The sequence below is a fragment of the Chiloscyllium plagiosum genome, unplaced genomic scaffold, assembly GCF_037043375.1.
Source record: "Chiloscyllium plagiosum isolate Xiang-an unplaced genomic scaffold, Cpla_swu_hap1 HiC_scaffold_48, whole genome shotgun sequence".
Classification (NCBI taxonomy): domain Eukaryota; kingdom Metazoa; phylum Chordata; class Chondrichthyes; order Orectolobiformes; family Hemiscylliidae; genus Chiloscyllium; species Chiloscyllium plagiosum.
The window spans coordinates 39,280,142-39,286,724 of record NW_028270186.1 but is presented as its reverse complement, the minus strand read 5'-3'; the positions used below and the strand labels follow the sequence as shown (position 1 = coordinate 39,286,724).

Below are 6,583 nucleotides of genomic sequence, written 5' to 3'. Positions count from 1 at the left end.
CACGTTTTATTTTTCCTTCTACAGCTATTGCATTTGGCAGACAGACAAGTTCAGGAATTCGTGGTGCGCTGTGACACCTGAGCATCAGTTTCTTCCCTGTCTTTGAACTGGGCCGCCTGCGCAAGGAATGCAAATGCGGTACTGCTTTTCGTGGAAGGATCAGAAAGCGGTAACTACACTCTCAAACAGAATGGCATATGATCAGAACCAGGTTGGAGAAAAACTTTACAATGCTCTGCACAGTCATGAAATGGAATTGCATTACATTTCACTACGAGAACAGCACTGAAAGTTGAAGCCATTCTCCGTTTCATCTTTCTGTTTCCCAGAGCTCGTTGTTGTCCAGCGTAACTGACATCTTGAAAACATTAAAAAAAGACACGTGAAATTGATGACAAAATATAGACAAGGATGTCGTCAATGTTTGGATCCGGAGGGCGAGGTGGAATAGGCTGGGACGACTTTCCCTGCAGCGTAACGGCTGGGACATGATCTTATGGAAGGGTGGTAAACTGAGTATTTACGTGTTTTACCCAAGTTGGTGTGAGTTGAAAACTCGAGAGCATAGGTTTTAGGTGAGTGGACTGAAATTGACAAAGGATCTGAGGCACATTTCCCACGCAGAAAGTTGTGCGTGTTTGGAATGAGCTACCAGAGGAAGTGGAGGTGGCTATTACACTCAGAAAATTGCACGATAATCGGATGAGTTTCTGGATAGGATGGGTTTAGAGGGATTGGGGTCAAATGCTGGGGAACGGGACTTGTTTAATTTTGGCTATGTGGTGAGCATGGAGGGGATACACCGAAGTATCTGTTTCCACGCGGTGTGCCCAATAACATTGTGTTGCTTACACCGGCTTCAAAGGATCACTTTTTAGCGGAGTTTGCCGTCGCAGTCTCTGGCACAATCATTTAGTCTGTTCGACTGCTCACGGGAAAGGTAGCATTGTGAAACACTGCAGAAACGAACGACTTCCTCACTTTTGCTCCGACTGACCATACTCTTTGAAATTTCCCCAGATCCTCGGTTGAGGGTCATAAAGTAATCTCACAACTAACAACAGGGCAATTCCAAACTCCTCTTTCAAACATACTGCAGCCTTAATGCACCACCACTTCCCAGACAATGCTGAAAAGAGAGAAAGAAAGAACATAATAAGAAATGGCCATAAAAAGTGAATTTCACCAATCACAGTCTCGATTAGGTTACCTTTCCCTTCCGATGTCTCCAGGACAGAAATGAAGGAAATGGGAGAAATTCAACAATATGTGACATCGCAATTCATTGGAACGATTTTCCCATTGGCCATAAAACAAAATAACGACGACTGGTGCCACCGCAGGACATTGTTTCACAACAGCAATGAAATAACAGTCGCCATTCGGTTCCAGTAAACGCTCAACTTGCCACTAACGTGCGAACTGCTCCAAAACATGATTCAGGACCTCTGGTAACAACTCACGCAGGTTGAATAACGACAGACAGCTTCCAAATGATGTCCTTCATAGACGACTTTGGGGGTACATTTGACAGACAGACTAGTTCAGGAATCCGCGGTGCGCTGTGACACCAGCGCATCAGCTTCTTCCCTGTCTTGGAAACGGGCCGCCTGCGCAAGGAATGCAAGTGCGGTACTGCTTTTCGTGGAAGGATCAGAAGGCGTTAACTACACTCTCAAACAGAATGGCATATGATCACAACCAGGTTGGAGAAAAACTTTACAATGCTTTGCACAGTAATTAAATGGAGTTGCATTACATTTCACTACGAGAGCAGATTTGTTCAAGCAAATTCGAAGGCAGGTTTGCAGATGGGAAAGCAAGCAAGAAAACTCCGCTCCTGTCCATGTAAAATGCAGCAGTTGAAGAACACAGCAGTTTCTGCCCAGTTTCGAACTGGGGACCTTTCGCGCGTAAGGCGAACGTGATGACCACTACACTACAGAAACAAGGCGCAGTCGCCCCTGCTAAGGCTCGGTGGCACCCAGCACTGAAAGTTGAAGCCATTTTACCTTTCACCTTTCTGTTTCCAATCGCTCGTTGTTTAATGGGACTTCTTTAATTTTGGCTATGTGGTGAGCATGGACGATATACACCGAAGTACCTCTTTCCACGCGGTGTGCGCCCATAACATTGTGTTGCTGACACCGGCTGTAAAGGATTACTTTTTCGCGGAGCTTGCCGTCGCAGTCTGTGGCACAATCATTTAGTCTGTTCGACTGCTCACGGGAAAGGTAGCATTGTAAGACACTGCAGAAACGAACGACTTCCTCACTTTTGCTCCGACTGACCATACTCCGGGAAATTTTCCCAGATTCTCAGTTGAGGATTTTTGCAGCTGGAAGTTACATCAGAAACCCTGTTAATTCGTAATGTATTGAGCGAATCGCAAAACAGAAAGCATTTAACACGGAACACAAACAAAACTGGCAAACCAAATGCATTTTCAGACACAGCGAGCGTGAATGCAAAATGTGAGACAGGCCGGGGGCATGAGTCATAAAGTAATCTCACAACTAACAACAGGGCAATTCCAAACTTCTCTTTCAAACATACTGGAGCCTGAGTGCACCACCACTTCCCAGACAATGCTGAAAAGAGAGAAAGAAAGAACACAATAAGAATGGGCCATAAAAAAGTGAATTTCACCAATCACAGTCTCGATTAGATTACCTTTCCCTTCCGATGTACCCAGGACGGAAATGAAGGAAATGGGAGAAATTCAATAAAATGTGACATCGCAATTCATTGGAACGATTTTCCCATTGGCCATAAAACAAAATAACGACGAGTCGGGCCACCGCAGGACTTTGTTTCACAACAGCAATGAAATAACAGTCGCCATTCGGTTCCAGTAAACGCTCAACTTGCCTGGGACAGCAGAGCTGTTTGCGATTTTCCACGCGGGAGGCGAACACGATCATGACAGCACAGACACCGGTAAAGTCGGCACTTTCCCACTCCACAGTTAATTGCCCGGGGAGCAAACCCATTTTTCTTCGGTTTTGAGCAGAAATGCAGTAGGAGTCGAAACAGCATTTTCACAAAATGCGTCGTTGGAAACGATCAGCAGAAATGGCAGCGGTGAGATTCGAACCCACGCCTGCTGTCGAGACTGGAGCCTTAATCAAGCGCCTTAGACCGCTCGGCCACACTACCAGCCAGCCGGGCGGCCCCATTTTCTTTCACTTCCAATTGTGCTCCTGCATAGTAACCGATGCAAATCCACGTGAAAAAGGTTCCATGATCCCTCTCCGACTCGCACAACTGCTGGGATGTGCCCGTCTACAATATCAATTTCGCAGCAGATAATGATAGCCCATCAATCCAGACAACTATCAATGGTAAGCTGAGTCTATCTTCTCAGAATCTTTTCAACTAAAAATGTATCTGTGAGTGCGTGAGGACATACGATCGGTTATGATTTGGTCAAATTACCATGAGCTGCTTGACATTACTGCAATTTCGATTCTTGCTTTGCTAAATGATTTCACCCTTTGATCGAAACAGGACAACTTTCACGTTTACACGGAACATGAAACACACCGGACTACAGGGAAAATGCACAAAGCTGAACAGGCCGTGTTCCACATCATACCGCGCAGCATAGTTTCAGTCACTGTGTCTGTTTTGCAGAATAAGAGTCCCAAAGAATGTTCTCCACCCTAAAACCGGAGGTAGCATTACAATCCGAGAACGACAGATCACATTGTGAGGATGCTCTTGTCCTCGGAGCCAGTTCGAGATGACACTTTCCTTGCCTTTTTGCCTTAACCGTGCAATTCGCTGCATAGATGTTCACACCTGGATATGAGCCACATGGATACCAACTGAGTCGACGAGAAGCGACTCAATAAATTTTGCTAAACTCCACGGTGCTTATTAGAAATGCAGTTTCTGTTCACATCAATCTAAAAGGCAGTTTCTGAACCAAGTAACAGAAGTCAAAAGGTAATTAGCTCACCCACCCCCCTCTCCGGAAGAGGTGCTAACTGCCCTTGATTGTTTTTTTGTTCTCGATGTGGAGAGCTCTCACGCCTGAGTCACCTTCACACGTCTCTGGTTGCTGAGTGAATCACAAAGAAGGAATTTCACCAGAGCTGCAACTGCCTCACTTCCCCACTCCCCCTCCCAGTTTACATTTTCCTGCTCGTCAGTGATTTAAAGAAAACCAAATAGATGCGATGTCATTCTGTAGCCTCTCTGTCGATTCCTCCGTTTCAGTTCCAACGTGGTTAGATATCGGGACGCTATCAAAGCACAGGTCCAGAGGTTCCTCTGAGAGTGTAATTTCTTTCATTGCATGTTGCTAATTGAATGAGCCACTAACGTGCGAACTGCTCCAAAACATGATTCAGGACCTCTGGTAACAACTCACGCAGGTTGAAAGTTGAAGCCATTTTACCTTTCACCTTTCTGTTTCCAATCGCTCGTTGTTTAATGGGACTTCTTTAATTTTGGCTATGTGGTGAGCATGGACGATATACACCGAAGTACCTCTTTCCACGCGGTGTGCGCCCATAACATTGTGTTGCTGACACCGGCTGTAAAGGATTACTTTTTCGACAGACAGCTTCCAAATGATGTCCTTCATAGACGACTTTGGGGGTACATTTGACAGACAGACTAGTTCAGGAATCCGCGGTGCGCTGTGACACCAGCGCATCAGCTTCTTCCCTGTCTTGGAAACGGGCCGCCTGCGCAAGGAATGCAAGTGCGGTACTGCTTTTCGTGGAAGGATCAGAAGGCGGTAACTACACTCTCAAACAGAATGGCATATGATCACAACCAGGTTGGAGAAAAACTTTACAATGCTTTGCACAGTAATTAAATGGAGTTGCATTACATTTCACTACGAGAGCAGATTTGTTCAAGCAAATTCGAAGGCAGGTTTGCAGATGGGAAAGCAAGCAAGAAAACTCCGCTCCTGTCCATGTAAAATGCAGCAGTTGAAGAACACAGCAGTTTCTGCCCAGTTTCGAGGTGGGGACCTTTCGCGCGTAAGGCGAACGTGATGACCACTACACTACAGAAACAAGGCGCAGTCGCCCCTGCTAAGGCTCGGTGGCACCCAGCACTGAAAGTTGAAGCCATTTTACCTTTCACCTTTCTGTTTCCAATCGCTCGTTGTTTAATGGGACTTCTTTAATTTTGGCTATGTGGTGCGCATGGACGATATACACCGAAGTATCTCTTTCCACGCGGTGTGCGCCCATAACATTGTGTTGCTGACACCGGCTGTAAAGGATTACTTTTTCGCGGAGCTTGCCGTCGCAGTCTGTGGCACAATCATTTAGTCTGTTCGACTGCTCACGGGAAAGGTAGCATTGTAAGACACTGCAGAAACGAACGACTTCCTCACTTTTGCTCCGACTGACCATACTCCGGGAAATTTTCCCAGATTCTCAGTTGAGGATTTTTGCAGCTGGAAGTTACATCAGAAACCCTGTTAATTCGTAATGTATTGAGCGAATCGCAAAACAGAAAGCATTTAACACGGAACACAAACAAAACTGGCAAACCAAATGCATTTTCAGACACAGCGAGCGTGAATGCAAAATGTGAGACAGGCCGGGGGCATGAGTCATAAAGTAATCTCACAACTAACAACAGGGCAATTCCAAACTGCTCTTTCAAACATACTGGAGCCTGAGTGCACCACCACTTCCCAGACAATGCTGAAAAGAGGGAAAGAATGAACACAATAAGAATGGGCCATAAAAAAGTGAATTTCACCAATCACAGTCTCGATTAGATTACCTTTCCCTTCCGATGTACCCAGGACGGAAATGAAGGAAATGGGAGAAATTCAATAACATGTGACATCGCAATTCATTGGAACGATTTTCCCATTGGCCATAAAACAAAATAACGACGAGTCGGGCCACCGCAGGACTTTGTTTCACAACAGCAATGAAATAACAGTCGCCATTCGGTTCCAGTAAACGCTCAACTTGCCTGGGACAGCAGAGCTGTTTGCGATTTTCCACGCGGGAGGCGAACACGATCATGACAGCACAGACACCGGTAAAGTCGGCACTTTCCCACTCCACAGTTAATTGCCCGGGGAGCAAACCCATTTTGCTTCGGTTTTAAGCAGAAGTGCAGTAGGAGTCGAAACAGCATTTTAACAAAATGCGTCGTTGGAAACGATCAGTAGAAATGGCAGCGGTGGGATTCGAACCCACGCCTCTGTCGAGACTGGAGCCTTAATCCAGCGCCTTAGACCGCTCGGCCACACTACCAGCCAGCCGGGCGGCCCCATTTTCTTTCACTTCCAATTGTGCTCCTGCATAGTAACCGATGCAAATCCACGTGAAAAAGGTTCCATGATCCCTCTCCGACTCGCACAACTGCTGGGATGTGCCCGTCTACAATATCAATTTCGCAGCAGATAATGATAGCCCATCAATCCAGACAACTATCAATGGTAAACTGAGTCTATCTTCTCAGAATCTTTTCAACTAAAAATGTATCTGTGAGTGCGTGAGGACATGCGATCGGTTATGATTTGGTCAAATTACCATGAGCTGCTTGACATTACTGCAATTTCGATTCTTGCTTTGCTAAATGATTTCACCCT

The 6,583-nt window shown here is 45.9% G+C and overlaps 2 non-coding genes across 2 annotated transcripts; both read right to left on the bottom strand.

Moving 5' to 3' along the window:
* Positions 1 to 1,876: 1,876 nt before the first annotated feature.
* trnav-uac (transfer RNA valine (anticodon UAC)) lies at positions 1,877 to 1,949 on the bottom strand. The gene has a single exon. It is a non-coding gene; the product is annotated as a tRNA-Val (tRNA).
* Positions 1,950 to 6,163: 4,214 nt separating this feature from the next.
* On the bottom strand, positions 6,164 to 6,245 carry trnal-aag (transfer RNA leucine (anticodon AAG)). The gene has a single exon. It is a non-coding gene; the product is annotated as a tRNA-Leu (tRNA).
* Positions 6,246 to 6,583: the final 338 nt, after the last annotated feature.